This window comes from Trachemys scripta, chromosome 1 (assembly GCF_013100865.1).
Source record: "Trachemys scripta elegans isolate TJP31775 chromosome 1, CAS_Tse_1.0, whole genome shotgun sequence".
NCBI lineage: Eukaryota > Metazoa > Chordata > Testudines > Emydidae > Trachemys > Trachemys scripta.
Genome location: NC_048298.1, coordinates 183,966,452 through 183,986,653, shown reverse-complemented (window position 1 = coordinate 183,986,653; position 20,202 = coordinate 183,966,452). Strand labels below are relative to the sequence as shown.

Below are 20,202 nucleotides of genomic sequence, written 5' to 3'. Positions count from 1 at the left end.
CTCAGCCTAGGCTCTGATAGATTTAGTTGGTGTTGGTCCTGCTTTGAGCAGGGGGTTGGACTAGATGACCTCCTGAGGTCTCTTCCAACCCTAATCTTCTATGATTCTTTCCTTCTCTCAGATCTTCACTGAGCACAAGGCTGCTGCAAGCCAAACTCTTTGCCTTCAGTGATGTCCTCCGTGACATCTCTGCCACCTTGCTAGAGACTAGTAGGATTGCACAGGTGTTACTGTGGGTGTCACCTGAAGGATTAATGGCTTGCCAGGTTTAAGTGATGGCATAATTTGGCCTGCAGCACTTTATTACCTGCTATGATGTACAGTAAGGAAAGAATACTGTGACTAGTGAAACACAATAAACATGGACTTAAGGAATTCCTAGCTGCATCACTAGCTCTTGCCAAGGAAATTAAATAAATAATGAGGGGTTTTTTTTAGTTATATAAATAAAAAGAGAATAAGGAAAGGTGAGGTTGGGCCACTTTGCAGCTGTGGAGGGGGAAAAGATTAAAGATAATCTAGATATGGCCCAAAAATTAAATGAGTACTTTGCCTTGGTTTTTAGTAATGATGATGCTATGGAACATATGCATGAAGACAAGTACGCTGATGGAAATGAGTGTCTAGAAATGGAAATTACCACATCTGAGGTGGAAGAGAAACTTAGAACGTAATGCCCTGAGCTCGGGGGGACCGGATAATTTCCATCCCAGAATACTGAAAGAACTGGCAATAATGTTGTTGAAAATCTATCTATTTGGGGGTAGTACCATATGACTGGAGAATAGCTAGTGTTGGACCTATATTTAAGAAAGGGGGGGTGGGGAGAATATCATCTGGGCAATTACAGACCTGTTAGTCTGACCTCAGTAGTATGCAAGGCTTTAGACCAAATTGGCAAGGAAAGAACAATTAAATTCATAGAGGTAAATGGTAAAGGGGATGTAACGCAACATGGGCTTACCAAAGGTATCATGTCAGATTACCTTATTTCCTTCTTTGAGAAAATACCTGATTTGATAAATAAGGGAAGTGCAGTATATCAAATATACTAGGACTTCAGTAAAGCATTTGACATGGTACCATATAAGAAATTATTAGATAAATGGAAGATGAGGATCAGCGTTATAAGAGGGATAAAGAATTGGTTAAAAGGGAGAAGGCAACAGGTGGTGCTGAAAGGGGAATTATTAGAGCTGAGGGAAGCAGATATAAACTGGCCATGAACAAATTCAGGCTGGAAATTAGAAGAAGTTGGGTTCTGGAGCAGCCTCCCAATAGGAGTCGTGGGGGCAATCAACTTAATATAGTTTAAGAGAGATCTGGACAAATTTGTGTGCAATTGTATGTCAGGGTTGTGTGTGATAAAAGAGGCAGCTCTCTGCATTCATGGGGCTAACTTCTAGTTTATGTTTTATTTTCCTGAAAACTCATGCTTCAGATGTTTTCAGCCTACCACCATCTGGAGTCAGGAAGGAATCCCCTGCAATGTATTTTTTAAGGGTCTTTTTTTATCTCCTTCCTCTGAAGCATCAGGGATGGCCAGGGCTGGAAATGGGTCATTGGATGTGGTGGGCCAGAGCACTGAGTGGCACCGAGCAGTCTCTCTCTCAGGTGCTTGGCTGGCTCGTTCTCTATCACATGCTCAGGGTCTAACTGATGGCCATATGTGGGATCAGAAAGGAATTTTCCCCCAGGTCAGATTGGCAGTGACCTTGAGGATTTTTTGCCTTCCTCTGCAGTGTGTGAGTGTGGCTTGCTTGCCAGGATTATCTGGGTATATCTCACTTACCTAGGGCACTGGTGCACTCTGTCCCTCCTGTTCTGTGTCTGTGGCGCATAATAATCTAGTCTCCTGTGGGCTGTAATGCTTTAGTCTCATTTGGTGTGCGGGTGCTTGGTGGTGTTGGTGACGTGATATACAGAAGGTCAGACTAGATGAACTGGTGGTCCCTTCTGGCCTTAAACTCTGTGTTTCTCTGGGTATGCCTTCACAGCAACTATACACCTGTGCTGTATCCCAAGCCATACACTTATGAGTGTAGAAAGTGACAAAAGTACACAGCGTTCTCATATGCTAACCCTACCAGAAATTCTAGCCACTTAGCCTCCGCTCTGTAACCTAAACCATGGGGAAATTTAGTCTCCTGAACTCGTTAAAAAAGGCAGATGGTCAATTGGTGCGAAGTTGGTAAATAGCATTTTGTTGAGGGGAGGCTTAGTTGTTTCAGTTATTGAGCAACAGGTGTCCTTAAGTAATTTGACTTTCTTAACTCCCCCCTCCCCCCACGATAGAGTTGGAAATATGTGGCCTATTTAGCACTATTAAGTGAAGTTTAACACCCTTTATATCTTAACTCGATATGCACGGAAGAGAATGACTTGATCCCAAATGAGTCATTGTACTAAGAGTTACACCCAGCCATATTTTTGACCAAAGTGATGTCATTTTAACAGCGGGTTAACTCATTCATTCCATACAACCTGCCTCAGAAAAATCCTCCGTATCTTTTGGCCCAGAACAATTTCAAACCAAGATCTATTCACACAGTGCAGCCAAGAGGATCTGAGCACCATCATTAGCAGGAGACGTTGGAGATGGATTGGCCATGTGCTTCGGATGGAAACTGATTCCATCACCAGAATAGCAATAAGATGGACACCTGAAGGCAAGCAAAAATGAGGCTGCCCGAAAACAACATGGCCAAGAGCTGTGGAAGCTGAGCTGAAAAACCTGGGGCACAGCTGGGGAACCATTGAAAGACTTGCCAGAAACAGATAGGAGTGGAGGAGCTTCACTGGCCTAAATGCCATCAGAAACATGATGATGATGATAACTCATGCAAGCTAATTAGCAGGTGTTCAGAGTGTGACAAGCCAGTGACGTTAATTAGGGTTGATAAGTGAATCTTCTCAGTGCTCAGTTCTGGCTTGTGTTTGAGTGGAGGCCATCATTGCCACTTTCACAAATGAGGAAATTATTGGTAGTTTGTTCCTTAGCCTGTCATGGACAAAGCCACGTTTGAGATTTTGTCCTTTTGAAGGTAAATCCACTTGTTAGAATCCCTGAGTGCATCTGGGTGTTTAGAAAAGCGTGCCAATTCCTCTCAGGTTCTTTGCCAGTTGTTGATGCATAAGGAAAATATTGAGGCGGTTTATTCCATAAATGGTATTTGGTTCACGTTGGACCAAAGGAGGTGAAAGGAGAGACTTCATTCTTTTCTTGCCAGGTATTTAAGAGGCAACATAAGAGGATGGGGAGACAGACAATACTTGGTATTCTTGGTATCTTTTTTATCAAATTATAATACTTTTGTTAACAACCCAAGAATTGCTCTCTAGACATGTGATCTAAATTCTGTCAACAGACACCAAAGCCACTGAGAAAGGGAAAAGTGAAACAACAAAGGAGTGGTGATTAGAGGAGACCATGTCTTGTACTGCAATGATTTTGAGCTAGAAGAAAAACTATCTGCCACAGATTGTGAATTTGGGGTTCATGACACCGATCTGACCAAGAGAAACATGGGATGTAACTATAAGAGCTGGTTATGTCCTGCTAGAGTTGCTTATAGATCAGTTATTCGTTGTAGAAAAATACTGAAATTCTGTTAGTTAATGCCTGCACAGTGCTTTGAACATGGCAAGATCTGTATAAATCCATTATATAAATAAATATTCTATAAATGAATCCAGTGTTCATCAACATGGTACCTGAGTGTCCTTTATGGAAATAGTCTATGAGGATGAAACAGTACACCAGCAGGAGTTTAAATAATGTCAAACAAAATCTGAAGTTTTTTATTTGCAGGGTGGCAACATCTGGAGGCTGGAGCCCCATTGTGCTAGGTCTGTTCAAATATATGGTAAGAGACAGTCCTTGCCCCTAAGAAGTTACAATTGGAATAGAGAAATCAGTTGAAGTATTATCTCCATTTTACAGATGGTGGACTGAACCACGGAGAAAGGAAGGTCAGATTTTCACATGAGCTTAACACCCAAATGTTCTCAATGGAAGCTACTAGGCTTTGAGCTGTTTTGAAAATCTGTCCATTAGTGATGTACCCAAGGTCACATATGAAGTGTGCGGCAGAGTGGGGAACCAAACATAGATTGCCTGAGCCCTGCCCAGCACCTTAACTACAAGACCATCCTTTTCTCAACACCAGGTAAATACACTGTTGTGCAGGGAGACATACCCCAGGGTTGTAAAACATAGCATATATCACCCGTGTCGAAGTACTTATGTGGCAAAGAAAAAAGTAAAAGTTTAAATGCTTGCTTGCTTATATGTGTGCCGTAACAAACCCATATCAAGGCGTGTATTAGAGTGTCTCTGCTTAGCTGGTTGACAATAGCATGATCCAGAGCCTGGAAAAGCCTGTTCTCTGAAAGGAGGCAGACATGAACTGACAGGCCATGGTTTTGCCTTGAAGGGCTAACTGCAAGGGTGTTGTCAGTCAGCTTCTGCGAGCCTTCCTCAGCTGGTATGCGTCACTTATTCTCTTGGAACATGGTCAGATCATAACATGTCATCCATATGAATCACCTACCATAGTCAGACTTAACTGAAGGGACATTTTGCAGCAAAAAATCTCAGGAAAGAGGAAGGTTAGCAACAGCCAGGCCTAAAGTGCATGACCAAGGAGAAGTGGGCTGTAGTCCACGAAAGCTTATGCTCTAATAAATTTGTTAGTCTCTAAGGTGCCACAAGTACTCCTGTTCTTTTTGTGGATACAGACTAACACGGCTGCTACTCTGAAACAAGGAGAAAAAGATTTTGTATTTCCCCTCATCAATCACAATTGGGCTCTGCCTTTGCCAAATAAGATTAAGTTCTGAATCAGCATAAAACGTATCTAGGTTACATGATTGCATCTGTGGCTTTTCCAGTTCTCCCTCTTCAGATGCCTGGCTTTTCTTTATTATTTGCTGCTTTTGCTTTAATATCATAGGTCACCATAGAAAGGTTAAATCACTGCTTTCTTCTCCACTAATTTAAACTTAACCAAAGGTCAAATTGACATATGACTTACATTGTATTTTTTTGTTGTCTGAAGCTTTCTGAAAGAGGCAGTTATAGGGGAACTTCTGATCGTTAATATTTTTATAGGAATCTTGGGTAAGCCAAGGATTTCATTACTTAGCTAACAGCAGGCCAGTAGGATAAGATGTCGCAAATTGTTGTGACAGAATGCAAATTAACAGAGCGCTTCAAGTGAAAAGGTGTGTCTTGTTTAATCTTTTTAGAGTTGAAAACTACTTAAGATAAAGGTTAAACAATCACTTTCAATCTGTTGTCATCAATGCAAATGTTTCTGCTTTAGGACTATAATATGTAATTGCTTTGTGTCTGTGAACCTCTGTGTGTGTGTGTGTGTGTGTATAAACATTAGTGTCTGCATTTTAGTTAAACTACTCTGACATTGGTAAGTAAAATCCCAAAGTAACATATAGTTCTGGATTCAGTGGCTCATTCTGGGCTGTTAGCATCTGTATATCCACACTTCTCCTGTAATCCTAGCTTCAAATACTTGCTGTGTCCTGGTGAACCCGAAGAGAATTAAAAACAGTCCCTGTCATCTCCTGAATCACTCTCAACTTGCCAAACCTGCTCATTTGCAAGGAGTGTGTTAGTTACAGTAATTTAAAAATTCTGCAGGAGTCAGTCAATCTAGCTGATGGCTTTCTCCCATTCTTCCTCTAATTTGTGTCCTGTGACTGATCCACTGATATTCTCTATTAGTCTTGCTCATTTTCTGTTTTTCACTTAAGCTGATGCTAGTGCCCAGGTTTCTTTGTTTTTTTCTTTCTCTCTCCCCTCCCCTTATCCCCCAATGGATTAGAAAGGGTGTCTTCTATATTCGGCCATGATTTTTGGATTCATTCCTCCTGTCAAAAGGGGGCATCAAATCCTAACCATTGAAAAGATCTAATAAGCATGGAAGCCTGGTGACATCTGAGAGTGAGTAGGCATAACTGACATCTGATTTTTAAAGTATTTAGGTGCAAAATTATACATGCATTTAATGTCTGAATTTGCCCCAAACTGACCATTTACAGATTTACTCAATTTGCATACCCATTCCTGATAGTAGCGCATGCAAATTAGTGTTGCATTTTGCATGCACAGTTGTGCACATAACCTTATTGAAAACCTGACCCACAAACTTATGCACAGAGCTGGTTTACAAAAAACAGTAATGATGATACTGTCTTGACTCAAAACAAGACATACAATGCTTCTGCAAATAAAGCCTCTTCTTAAATAACAGTGCAGTCTCCACTTATTACAGATAATCTACTAAAAAGCATAAGTATTAACAATAATATTATTGCATTATTGCATGGTGCTTTTGGGATAAATGCATCAGCTTCCCTCCTTGAGACTTGTTTACAACTATGGTTAAACTTACATCTGAAGTGAATTTATTAATCTCACCTAGATCCCCATTGGACTTCTACCCATATGACAGAACTTCTACTGAGGCATGACTGAGATGCCTCATAGAAGTCCAGAACTGGAATACCCCTTTTGTTATTACACATTTCTGATACAGCATTTCCTACACAGATCGACATTAAAATTATTTGTAACTTCCTATTGCACCTAGTTATAACACTCAAAATATCTGCTTCCAAAGGGTCACGTTATAAGCCGGAGTCATGCAGTATTCTACTGAATGCCAAAGTTTATGCAGAACATTCAGAGTCATGCTACTTGTGCTCCTTCAAGGACAGTCCAGGGCTAGTTTCGTGCCTTTGAGGATCGATAATTTAGTGATCACAGTGAGATTTTAGTCCAGTGGTGGGCAACCCTTGGGCTGCATGCGGCCCATCAGGGTAATCTACTGGCAGGCTGTGAGACAGTTTGTTTACATTGGCACAGCAGCCTGCTGCTCCCAGTTGCTCTCCTGGCCACCGCTTCCTGCAGCTCCCATTGTCCGGGAATGGCGAACCGTGGCCACTGGGAGCTGTGGGCAGCCATGTTAATGTAAATAAACTGTTTCGCACCCCGCCAGCGGAGTACCCTGATGGGTCGCGTGCAGCCCATGTAGTCCATCCTGAATATAAATGTTTATATCTGCAATGACTACCTGCAGTGAGTCATTGATTTCAAATTGTATCAATAAATAGCCTAATTTGTAAGTACATTCTAGGATTGTGCTACAAAATGTTCGTTTAATTTAGATTCAGTTATCTGATGGTGTTAAGCAGCACTCTTACTAGACTCTGTCTAATAGAAGTTCTAGGGAAAACACTGGTTCTTTGAGGGGATTTTTGGTTACCTTGTAACTAGTATGGTGTTGCTTGGTGAACCAAACATGATTGTGGGGTGTTTTGTCCTGTATACATTAAGGAGACTTCGCACCAAAGTTATTAAGCAAGAAAGAGGGACATTCTGATGGTTAAATCTGTCACACTGATTCAAACATTATCCATACAACTGATTTGAGACCTTTCTCAAAGAGGACTAAAAGTATACTGTACTTGCTTCGTTTCAAACATCCATATTCAGAAGGCAAAGTGATAATGGTTTAATAATTTTCCACTGTAATCTAGAAGAAAAAGTGTTGAGCAATTTAATCAATATCAGTTCAGCAAGGAAAAACAACACTGAAAGTGCATTTTAACTCATTTTAATGACAGATTTTGTTTTCAATGCCCAACTAGAAACAAACAATAACTTGTCCTTAATCATTTTTTCATTTTTTGCAGTTGGTAAACATAGATTTGAGTCACAAAGAAACACAATAACAAGAATGTACTTAGCTCAGTAGGTTCAAAGTAGTGTACAAAGATATAAATATTAATCCATTAATTAACTAATTTTATAGCTCTTCACCTGTCAAAATATTATCCATGATGTCAGTTTAGTTCTGAAAAAATCGTTTTCATCATTTGCTCTGCTGTATGGATGTGTGAAGAATCAAAATAGTGCGTGCAGGGTGGTAGATAAACAACAGTTATTGGTGGGTTTTGTTTTGAAATTTCTCCGGAACAGCAATACTTAAAATTAGATTCTGGAGGATTTTCTATAAATTTGCTTTCCTAAATTTCCCCTCTGTTTCAGATGGATAAGCTGTTTACATCTTGTCTTTAATATTTATGTTATGTAGTGTTTCTGTTCACTGTTAGACAGTTGTTGCATTTTATCTCAGAGGTGGCTGCATTTCAGTGGTCAGTAAGGTAATTGCTGTGTACCAGTTTAAGGTGCTGATCTTACAAGCACTTACACACGAGCAACTTTACAAATCAGAATAGTCTCATAATTATGTGCTTAAGTGTTTTTAGGATCAGAGCCAAAATCAGTGGTTCTCAACCTATTTACCATTGTGGACTGCAGCCCGCATCCAATACTACCTGTATGGTCCTGATGATGTCACTTGGGCTGCAGCTGTGTGCTAATGGGCTGCAAGCAGACCACAGGATGCAGGTTGAGAACCACTGGCCTAAATGTATAATATTTTGGGAGCTTTCAAGATGGAAAGCACTATTTACATGTCATATAGCATTCTCCATCAGAGTACAGAGTCCATTAAGAAATGCAGAATAGGTCAGAATGTGTCTAATCTTCTTGACTTATGTCTCATTAGCACATGCTTTCCTGAAAACGTGAAAGAAAGAAAGAAAACATTGACTCGAGCAGTGTAAAGCTAATGACAATCAAATTCAGCCCTGGTGAAAGACAAATTGCGGTTACACCAGGGATGAATTTGATGCACTGCACCTATTTTACTGTATGTGGAGAGACTCTGACAAGGCACAAAGTAGCCAAGCTGCCATTTCAGATGTTAATAAGTCACTCTGAAAGTCTACTATGTTGTAACAGTAGATTTGATATTTCAATTATTGGCTATTCTCACATTGTTTTACTCTTGTGAATTAAAAGCACCCTGCAGAGGTGTCTGCAGGAATTTAGATCTGAGGAGCCACAGGGGGTTGAGACATTGAATGACAGAAGTTCCCACCAGCCAGAGTTGTTTGTGTGAAGAATACCAAATGGAGCATTAAACTTGGGTGGGAGGGGGAAGAGGGGAGGCGAAAACCAAGGTTTCAAACACACCCAGTTGACCCATCTCATCTTGGCATGAAACTTAACAAGTTACACCCACTGTCTGAGCCAGAAGCGGAATGAAACACTGACGCTTCCTCATTTCTGTTACGGGCTGTAAGAGCTTGTGAAACACAACAGGAGAAAATGTTTGAACTATTGATGAATGGTAAGTTACTTTAAAAAAAACTTCTTGCTTTAATTTTTCTGATAGGTGATAGAAATTACAGCAGTGAAATTCAGACTATGGAAACACCTTTGCAAAGTGTAGTATTGTTGTCTAAAATGCCATGTGTACTGGAACCTCTTGCCTCTGTAAGTCTATCTCTTTTCACAGGCAGAGAGATGTTTTGCTAATTCATGCTAAATAAGTGCTTTGAGTGCTACCTTTTCATTTTCAAAGGGTTTAGTGCTGCTCTCTAAGGCAATAGCAGAAGCAGTACATACATACTTAAAAAATTTTTTTAGACTTTTTAAAACCAAATTAATTTAATGGAAGTTAGGTATTTGATAGCTAAATTCCCTAACAGAGAAAATGTAGTATCATGTTACTTATTAAAGATGCGTCCTTTCCCCAGCGGTCTGGCTTTATTTTCAGTAATTACAGGTTGCCATGCTCTTTAATTGTTTAAAATGAACCTTGTGAAAGGTTTCAACTTGAATAAAGCCCTGTTAGATTCTGCACGGCACTGAAAACTTGAGCATTTGAAGGGCAGTACTTCAGTACTTTTAAAGAAAGTAAAAGAGCTTAGATTTGATGAGGTCTCTCTTGTATAACATTTCATAATATTGCAGAAACCAGGGCTACTGAAAGCTCTTCCATGCTGAGATGCTCCTTTTTCTGGTTATTTCCATTGTTACTTACAGGGTGATCTTACATCTCAGTTACTGTTTTTAAATGGAAAGTGCTTAATTCTGTTTTTTGAGGACAGACATATGAGTACAGAACTCTGCCCCCTGAGTAATTATGAATAGAAACCAAACTTATCAAAGGTTGTCTAGAAAAGCATTCAGAAGCTACCCTTTGCTGACAGTGGGTGTCAGCAGTGGATGCAACTGAACATGTGTGAAAAAGGATTCGACACAAGCCTAAACCAGAACCACCTTGTCCTGCACTGTTTCAGAAACGTCAACTATCGTTTCTGAACTGCTGATGGACATGGACTATCTTGCAGCTAAACTGGATTCAGAACTGGTTCAGATGCACTCTTTGTCAGCAATGGGTAATTTTCCTCATGCAGACAAAGCACACATTTTTTTGGTGGCGGTAAGTCACACTGTAGCTGCTTTAAATATATCACTTTTGTCATTTCATTTAATACACCAGAAACCCGTTGTCAAGGCAGCTATTAATTTTTGACATTATTTTCCCATTGCAGGGTTGATTTAAACTTTCACATGCAATTAGCATTTTTGAACTGTGGGAGCAGTTTATGCGGGTATTTTTTCAATCCATTTTGAACTAAAACTGATCAGCCCTTTATGAAAATTTGTAGAAAATTGCTATGCTAATCATGGTAAATCATGCTAAGAAACCCAGAGCAAAAGTGTGGCTTGCTTAGTTACAGTTGCTAATTAAAGTGTATTCTTTAAAGGCTGCACATCTGTTATAAGTTGAAAATCTTGATTTGGGGAGGAAAAGCTTTATTTTTCTGAATGGCTGGTGTAAAAAATCTTGTATGCCACTGATCTAGAGCTGGATCCTGCAAGCACTTGCTGTCTGGCATGAGGCTTGATCTTTTTGCCCATTTATATCAATCATAAAGTTTCCGTTGCCTTCAATGGGGGCAGGATCAGGCATGTAAGACTCAATGGTGCAGTATTGAAGTAAAATGGGAATTTTGCCATTGGCTTTGATGGGAGCAGGATCAGGCCCATAATGCTTACTCCTCTGAGCAGTCATGTGCCCTGATGTGTGGAGAACACTCAACACCTCACAACTGAGGGCCTTTTATTAGTCTCCTTTTATTAGTGTCCTTGGCTGATTAGTCTGTATTGGTTCTTTACTGTGCTATGAGAACTAATAATGCAAGAAAAATAGACCCCTGGTAAAAGAGAGACTCTCAGAATGAAATACCAGTTTATTTAAAAAAAAAAAAAAAAAGAGTAAAAAGTCAAATGTAAAAATAAGGGTCCATCAGTAAAACATTTAACAGCAAATGGTGCAGCTCTTAATAATTTTGTCTCTATTAAAATGTGTCTCTTTATATTATTTTGTTAAACTTAACTACAGACTGTGTGGCATGTTTTAGTGAGTTTTATGGAACAATAATCCATTGCTAGATGAGAGGAATAAATTATTTATAGATTAGAGTGTTTTAACATCCTACCATGGGGTTGTTAAGGAGGTCAAAATATAGAGCATTGAAAACGGGATTAACGCAGCTGTGCTGCAGACAGTGCAAAAGCAGAGGGAAAAGGAAAAAAATACTGTAATCATATACATATTTATATTTTAATCACAGTTCTTAAGAAATTGGACTTAAGACTTACAGGTCTCTAGAACCAAAATGAATTTCCTATGTGTGTCTCTTTCTGGTGAATAGCTAGCATTGGTTGCAACCTCTCAAATTTTAATGGAACCATAAACAAACATGAATATCTTTCTTCTCTAGCTCAGCAGGCTTGTTCTTAGCTGCTTGTTTTGTTTCCCTGTGGGATGGTGTCAAAAGACTTTAGGAACAGTGAGCTTTTATAATAAATAACAAATCTCCTTTTTCTATAAGGAGGAAGTTGCTGTTTTATTTCTGTGCATGAAGCTTCCATAAAGAACTCTTTGCAAATGTACTGAAAATACCTTCCCATTATTCGTATGTATAGTAGTTGGATTGAAAGCCTCGTAGAAAAACTTTATTGAATTGATTCATTACAATGTGCTTTTTATGTAATTGTTTTTTTAGAAACTTCCAGTTATGCTTTCACTAAGATTCTTTATAGTGCATGAATGAGAGACAACCTTAGCCTGTTTAGGCTCTGGTATTTTTTCCTTTACATGAAGCCATATACAGTGCCATGAGTAGCTTTAAAATAAAAAGTTATTAAAAAGCAATCAGTGATCCAAATTCTAACTGGCATTATAGCACTATGCGTATCACATAGTCATCTGTGTTGTGTAATTTATAGTCTTCCAAGGATGCTGCAGAACCATGCTACCATTGTCCTTCAAAGGCTTTGTCTAGCTGGGTCCTTACCATAGTTTGAACGCGTGCCATCTACATTTTTGTAACATAGAATGTTCAGATAGCGTGATGGGGGTATCTAAACTACCTTTTTTTCCTCCTAAAATTTCCCATGATTGCTCTCGATAGAGATGGGAGCACAGCGTAGGAACCTAGTGTAGAGAAGATCGCCAATATTTTAACTATTGTGTTGTCTAATCCTGCTAAGAGTAGGTTAAATGACAGAGTGTTTAAATTGCCGTGCATATGCTGGTGTTCCCTTCTTTGCCACCACTGGTGGAGCTGTCTCAGTATTAATAACTATGTACATTTTAGGAAAATAAGGCTATGTTGACACTGTGGACCTTACACAGGCGCAGCTGTACCGCTGCAGCTACACTGCTGTAAGGTATCCTGTGTAGCTGCTCTGTGCTGGTGGGAGAGAGCTCTGAGCAGTACTGAATGACAACAACTATTATGTCTGCATAGAGTGTTTGTATAGTGTTTGTATAAATAGGATGAGTTTCAATAAGGACAAATGCAAAGTACTCCACTTAGGAAGGAACAATCAGTTGCACACATACAAAATGGGAAATGACTGCATAGGAAGGAGTACTGCAGAAAGGGAGCTGGGGGTCATAGTGGATCACAAGCTAAATATGAGTCAACAGTGTAATGCTGTTGCAAAAAAAAGCAAATATCATTCTGGGATGTATTACAAGGAGTATTGTAAGCAAGACACGAGAAGTAATTCTTTCGCTCTACTCTGCGCTGATTAGGTCTCATCTGCAATATTGTGTCCAGTTCTGGGCGCCACATTTCTGAAAGATGTGGAGAAATTGGAGAAAGTCCAGAGAAGAGCAACAAAAATGATTAAAGGTCTAGAAAATATGACCTATCAGGGAAGATGGAAAAAAATGGGTTTGTTTAGTATGGAGGAGAGAAGACAGAGGGGACATAACAGTTTTCAAGTACATAAAAGGTTGTTACAAGGAAGAGGGAGAAAAATTGTTCTTTTTAACCTGTGAGGATAGGACAAGAAGCAATGGGCTCAGTATTAATAACTATGTACATTTTAGGAAAATAAGGCTATGTTGACACTGTGGACCTTACACAGGCACAGCTGTACCGCTGCAGCTACACTGCTGTAAGGTATCCTGTGATCTTTTTAACCTGTGAGGATAGGACAAGAAGCAATGGGCTTAAATTGCAGCAAGGGCGCTTTAGGTTGTACATTAGGAAAAACTTCCTAACTGTCAGAGTGGTTAAGCACTGGAATAAATTGCCTAAGGAGGTTGTAGAATCTCCAACATTGTAGATTTTTAAGAGCATGTTGGACAAACCCTGGTCAGGGATGGTCTAGATTAGTGGTTCTCAAACTAGGGCCGCCACTTGTTCAGGAAAAGCCCCTGGCGGGCCAGGCCGGTTTGTTTACTTGGCGCGTCCGCAGGTTCGGCCGATCCGCGGTTTGCCGCTCCAGACCAATGGGGGCTGCAGAAAGGGCGGCCAGCATGTCCCTCGGCCCACGCCGCTTCCTGCAGCCCCATTGGCCTGGAGCGATGAACCGCGGTCAATGGGAGATGCGATCAGCCGAACCTGCGGACGCGGCAGGTAAACAAACCGGCCCAGCCCGCCAGGGGCTTTCCCTGAACAAGCAGCGGCCCTAGTTTGAGAACCACTGGTCTAGATAATACTTAGTCCTGCTTTGAGTGCAGGAGACTGGACTAGATGACCTCTCGAGGTCCCTTCCAGTTCTTTGATTCTATAGAAGCAGGAGTCAGGGAATATTTGTAGCATGAAGTTACTTTGCAATATTATTTTTCTTTCCAAACCATTTGGAACTAGTGGACCCAGTTTTATACATTCAAATCAGTGGGAGTTTTTCTTGCATAACAAGTACTGAATTAGACCTGTTTAACGATGTATTTATGGAGCACATTTATGGAGCATCAGTACTCTCAGTACTAATATCTCTGTCCAAACACCCTTCAACAGGAAACAGGTTTTTTTACAGTTACTGACACAAGAACATAAGAATGGCCATACTGGGTCAGACCAAAGGTCCATCTAGCCCAGTATCCTGTCTTCCGACAGTGACCAATGCCAGGTGCCCCAGAGGGAATGAACAGAACAGGTAATCATCAAGTGATTCATCCCCTGTTGCTCATTCCCAGCTTCTGGCAAACAGAGGCTAGGGACATCATTCCTGCCCATTCTGGCTAATAGCCATTGATGGACCTATCCTCCATAAATTCATTTAATTCTTTTTTGAACCCTGTTATGGTCTTGGCCTTCACAACATCCTCTGGCAAGGAGGTTCCACAGGTCGACTGTGTGTTTGAAGAAATACTTCCTTTTATTTGTTTTAAACCTGCTGCCTATTAATTTTATTTGGTGACCCCTAGTTCTTGTGTTATGAGAAGTAGTAAACAACACTTCCTTATCTACTTTCTCTACACCAGTCATGATTGTATAGTCCAGGGGTCAGCAATCTTTCAGAAGTGGTGTGCCAAGTCTTCATTTATTCATTGTAATTTAAGGTTGTGTGTGCCAGTAATACATTTTAACGTTTTTAGAAGGTCTCTTTCTATAAGTCTATAATATATAACTAAACTATTGTTGTATGTAAAGTAAATAGGGTTTTTAAAATGTTTAAGAACCTTAATTTAAAATTAAATTAAAATGCAGAGCCCCTCGGACCGGGCAGTGTGAGTGCCACTGAAATTAAATTAAAATGCAGAGCCCAGGACCCAGGCAGTGTGAGTGCCACTGAAAATCAGCTCGCATGCCACCTTTGGCACACATATCACAGGTTGCCTACCCCAGTATAGACCTCAATCAGATCTTCCCTTAGCCGTCTCTTTTCCAAGCTGAAAAGTCCCAGTCTTATCAATCTCTCCTCATTCGGAAGCCATTCCATACCCCTAATCATTTTAGTTGCCCTTTTCTGAACCTTTTCCAATTCCAATATATCTTTTGTTGAGATGGGGCGACCATAGCTGCACACAGTATTCAAGATGTGGGCATACCATGGATTTATATATAGGCAACGTGTTATTTTCTGTCCTATTATCTATCCCTTTCTTAATTATTCCCAGCATTCTGTTCACTTTTTTGACTGCACTGCACATTGAGTAGACGTTTTCAGAGAACTGTCCACAATGACTCCAAGATCTCTTTCTTGAGTGGTAACAGCTAATTTAGACACCATCATTTTATATGTATAGTTGGGATTATATGCTTTCCAGTGTGTATTACTTTGCATTTATCAGTATTAAATTTCATCTGCCATTTTGTTGCCCAGTCACACAGTTTTGAGAGATCCTTTTTGTAGCTCTTCTCAGGCTGCCTAGGTCTTAACTATCTGTAGTAGTTTTGTATGATCTGCAAATTTTGCCACCTCACTGTTTAACCCATTTCCCAGATCATTTATGAACATGTTGAATAGGACTGGTCCCAGAACAGATCCCTGGGGGACACCACTATTTACCTCTCTTCATTCTGAAAACTGATCACTTATTCCTACTCTTTGTTTCCTATCTTTTAAACAGTTACTGATCCATGAGAGGACCTTCCCTCTTATCCCATGACAGCTTACTTTGCTTAAGAGCCTTTGGTGAGGGACCCTGTCAAAGGATTTTTGAAAATCTAAGTACACTATATTCACTGGATCCCTTTTGTCCACATGCTTGTTGACCCCCTCAAAGAATTCTAGTATATTGGTGAGTCATGATTTCCCTTTACTAAAACCATGTTGACTCTTCCTCAACAAATTATGTTCATCTATATGTCTGACAATATTGTTCTTTATTATCATTTCAACCAGTTTGCCAGGTACTGAAGACAGGTTTACAGACCTGTGATTGCCTGGATCACCTCTGGAGCCCTTTTTAAAAATTGGTGTCACATTAGCTATCCTCCAGTCATCTGGTACAGAAGCTGATTTAAATGATAGGTTACAGACGACAGTTAGTAGTGAGTTCCTTCAGAACTCTTTGGTGAATGCCTTCTGGTCCTGGTTACTTATTGCTGTTTAATTTATCAATTTGTTCCAAAACCACCTCCAGTGATACCTCAATATGGGACAGTTCCTCAGACCTGTCACCTAAAGAGAATGATTCAGGTTTGGGAATCTCCCTCACATCCTCAGCTATGAAGACCGATGCAAAGAATTCATTTCGTTTCTTCGCAATGGCCGTATTGTCCTTGAGTGCTACTGACCAGGCTGATGACCACACCGTGCACTGCATTAGAGAGCTCTCAGGACCTCTGGGGCTCAGGCTTCTCGAGTTCATATTCATGGCAGAGTTGAGATGTTTGAGAGAACTGTGGGTAGTAGAATCGAGACTGTTGGCTGTGCTGCTCCCCCAGCTCTCTCCAGTCCAACTAGTTTATAGAGCCACACTCACCCCTTGACATCTAGAGCTGAGGCTTCCTGGGTGTGAATGGAATTTTTTTCCCTCACATAACTGTGTTACCCTACTGATATATAGTAGTGTCAAAGAGCCAGCCGTGACCATACTGGAGAATCAGGTGCTTTAAAGGTGTGTGGAGGCATGGGGCACCACTAAATGGTAGTTTCAGATTGATGGGCTAGGGGGAATTGTAGGATCTCATCTATAACAAATGCAAGCTTTGTGGGATGGGATAAGGTGGTGCTTGGAAGCCTGGAAGAGGATGAAGAAAGAAATATGTGGACCCTTATCTCCCATAAGTTTTTTATATACTGTGCACTAGCTGCCTTTTGGAATAATAACCCTCACCCTCCCTATTTTTAGCAGGATGCACAGTATTATGTGCCCAAATTCTTTTACTTCATATTGACCTAGGCAGTGCTGAAAAATTCTTTTAACAGTTTGGCTTCAGATGAGAAACCGTCTCATATCTTACCACCAATTCCAGCAAGCTCTGAAAATTACATTTCATAACTTCCACAGACAGGCTGCAAACATCTCTTTCCAATACACTAGCTGAATATCTAATTTCAAAGCAGAAGAAAAAAACCCACCTCTATCCTCTTCCCAGATGAAAATTGTCTAGATTAATCATTTGCGTTAAATTGGTTTTGTGGACAGGTAAAGGTATATTAAGAATTTGCTCCAGGCACTTTCACATTTTACTGTGACAAAAGATACCTGGGAGTTTCAGACCCTGAACTGCAATTCCATTAAGAAGTGAATTAGCAAAGAGTTTGGATGCCAGCACAGAAATTTTGTCTGCTCCATATTGATGTGTGTGATAGTGATATACAAAGCCAGGAGGCGGGCTGGGATGTGGTGGGAACAACAGGACATCTTAAAGTAGTGGGGAAATATTGAATAGTTATTCCAAAATAAATTTCACTTGAATGTGGTTATTTTGTAAGGCATAGTTGTGGCATGTTAGCTATTATGGAAGAAGCAAAAATAGGTTTACATATGCAGAGAATTGAGCCAGTGGGTTCTACTTTAATCCCTGCTCCTGATTTGCTGTGTGACCTGTGGCAAGTTACTTAGGGTAAAGTTTTCAAAGGTGACATCTCATTTGGGAGGCCTTAATTTAATTGCTCAACTTTAGACCCTGAGAGCCTGATCTTTAAAGATACTGCACATCCCCCCAACGAAGTCAAGTGGAGAGGTGGAAGCCCCAACACCTCGGAAAATCAGACCGAAAGTGTCTCATGATGCGTACCCCAAAAACAAAGGTGCCCAAAACTAACAACCACTTACAAAAATGTTTGCCTTACTCTCTCTGTACCTCGTCTGCTGCATCTGTAGACTTACACCACTTGCCTGTCATTGTAAAGCATTTTGAAACAGATAATTGTTGAAGAGAATGTAAGTTCAAAGTATTAGTATCATAAACAGGAAAGACGTTACATTCTGTTTTGTCTACATATGGTACTGCAGTTGTTCGCACAAGGAGTTGATCAACCAAACAGCATAAGACTTTAAGCATAACTGCTCCCAGGTTTCCTCATCAGGAAATTATTAGCTAATTCATTGCAAATTTATGCAATTTATGTATGGCTTCTACAAACATTTTCCAAGCATCTGATAATTTTCATTGGAAATGACATGTACAACATGCCAAAGATGATTTTGTTTAAAAATTACTAATGTGCTTTTAAAAGCAACAAAAGATTGTCCTTTTCCTTCTGCACAACTAGTGGTAGGGCAGCCATTAGGCCTAGGTCTAAATTTTTCTGTAATCCAAGCAAGGAAAGACACTATGTCCACATTTCAGATCTGAATCTGATGTGTTTGTAATAAGCACCTGCATATTGAGTAGTCCTTTTGTCGTTCTCAAAACCCTTCTGACTTTCTGAAATGTTCACTGTTGCTAGTTTTGCTTCCGCCTTTTATTTTTTGAGTTGCTTTTTTTCCTATCTAGCATTCTGTAGAGATGATAGACAAAATAATAAAGGAAACAGAAGCTGACATCCATCTCCATATATATTTTAGGATGAATTTTTATTTTTTATAGGTTTTCCTTCTGCATTCATCACTGCCATAACTGAGCACCTCACAAATTATAACAAAGACTTTTGTTGGGCTCAGGGCTTCAATGTGTTAGAAATAGTCAAATACAACAGAAGAGACAGTCTCTGCCCTAAAGAGCTTGCAATCTAAGATAAAAATCCAGACAAGGCTTGAGGGAAAGGCATACAAGCAAAGTGAGCAGGTTGATGACAGGCACGTGTCATGTTACTTCCATGCCATTTTTGAAAAGTCTATTTGTGCTAAAAATATTTTTAGGGTTTTTCTGAATGGAGCTTGGGGAGTTCATAGATATGCTCTAGGAATTATTTTGGGAAGTTCTATGGCCTGTGTTACACAGGAGGCCAGACCAGATGATCACAATGGTCCCTTCTGGCCTTGGACTTTTTGAATCTATGCACTTATATTTGATGTAGGGGAACTGAGGTACAGAAAGATTAAGTGACTTGCTCACGTTCACACAGGAACCTGGAACAAAACCCAGCTCTTTTGAATGGTAGTCCAGCCCTAGTCCATCCTCATCTTCTTCTGGGTGGATGTGACACAGCACACCACTCACTGCTAGTCTGGTGCCTCCCCCGGCCGCTCTGGGAGTTGGCTCACCAGGTCAATGCCCACTCCCGCGGTTGCACGCCGTCACTTTGTCTCTCTCTCTGGTCTGCAGCATCTTTCTCACTCCAGGAACTGCAGCATCCTCTTCATGACTCAGCCCTCTGGCCAGGTCATTCAGCGTTCCCCCATTCCAGTGTATATGAAAGTCTTTCCTTCAGCAGCCCTAGGCAGTCTTCTCATTCACTGCCTCAGGTGCCACTCCCTCAGTGGCTGGTAGGGGAACCCAGGCTCATCTTCTACTCCAGCTTCCAGTTCAGGGATCCTCAGCCCAGCAGTTCTGAGCTTTGTTTTCCCAGCCCTTTCTGCTCTTTCCTTGGACTGCTTCCTACCACTCCTGGTTCCGCCCCCCTTCCTACTCTAGGATTGCCACTCCAAAGCCTCCTCCCTCTTCTCAGGGAGTGACTGCTGCCCGCTTTCTTGCAGCCTTTCTCAGCAGCCCCCAAATATTCCTCCCTCTTCCCAGAGAGTGATTGCCCTTTCTCAGCAGCAGCCCCATTCTGTTACCAGCTACCTAGTTTTATAGGCCTCGCCTGTTCCTGCTCATCTGAGCCTGCTTTCAAGTAGCTCCCTGGCTCCTCCTCCAGGTGTAGCTAGTGTAGTTAATTGGTCTAGCTGGCCATCTTAACCCCTGTCAGTCCTGTGTGGGGTGGACACCCCTTTACAGTGGACTTTGTACTTTTCTCAACTCTTGTAGTGTCCCAAAGCACAGTTAACAAGTTGCAGATGTCAGAGATGAAAGCACAGCCACTGTGCACAAAAAATTTGACAGCCTTGTTGAAAGACTCTGGGACAGATTTCAGAGTAGCAGCCGTGTTAGTCTGTATCCGCAAAAAAAACAGGAGTACTCATGGCAACTTAGAGACTAACACATTTATTTGAGCATAAGCTTTCGTGGGCT

At 40.7% G+C, this 20,202-nt stretch overlaps 1 protein-coding gene across 3 annotated transcripts in view; it reads left to right on the top strand.

The window, feature by feature from the left end:
• The window catches only part of TIAM1 (TIAM Rac1 associated GEF 1), a 263,548-nt gene that overhangs the window by 105,593 nt on the left and 137,753 nt on the right, over positions 1–20,202 (top strand). Inside the window, exon 1 of one of the 3 annotated variants that reach the window (XM_034793584.1) lies at positions 9,146–9,224. The exons of the other annotated variants lie outside the window; for them this stretch is intronic. The gene's annotated coding sequence lies outside the window, so the exon portion shown is untranslated. Of the gene's footprint in view, positions 1–9,145; positions 9,225–20,202 lie in introns of those variants that run through there. 3 annotated transcript variants of the gene reach the window in all.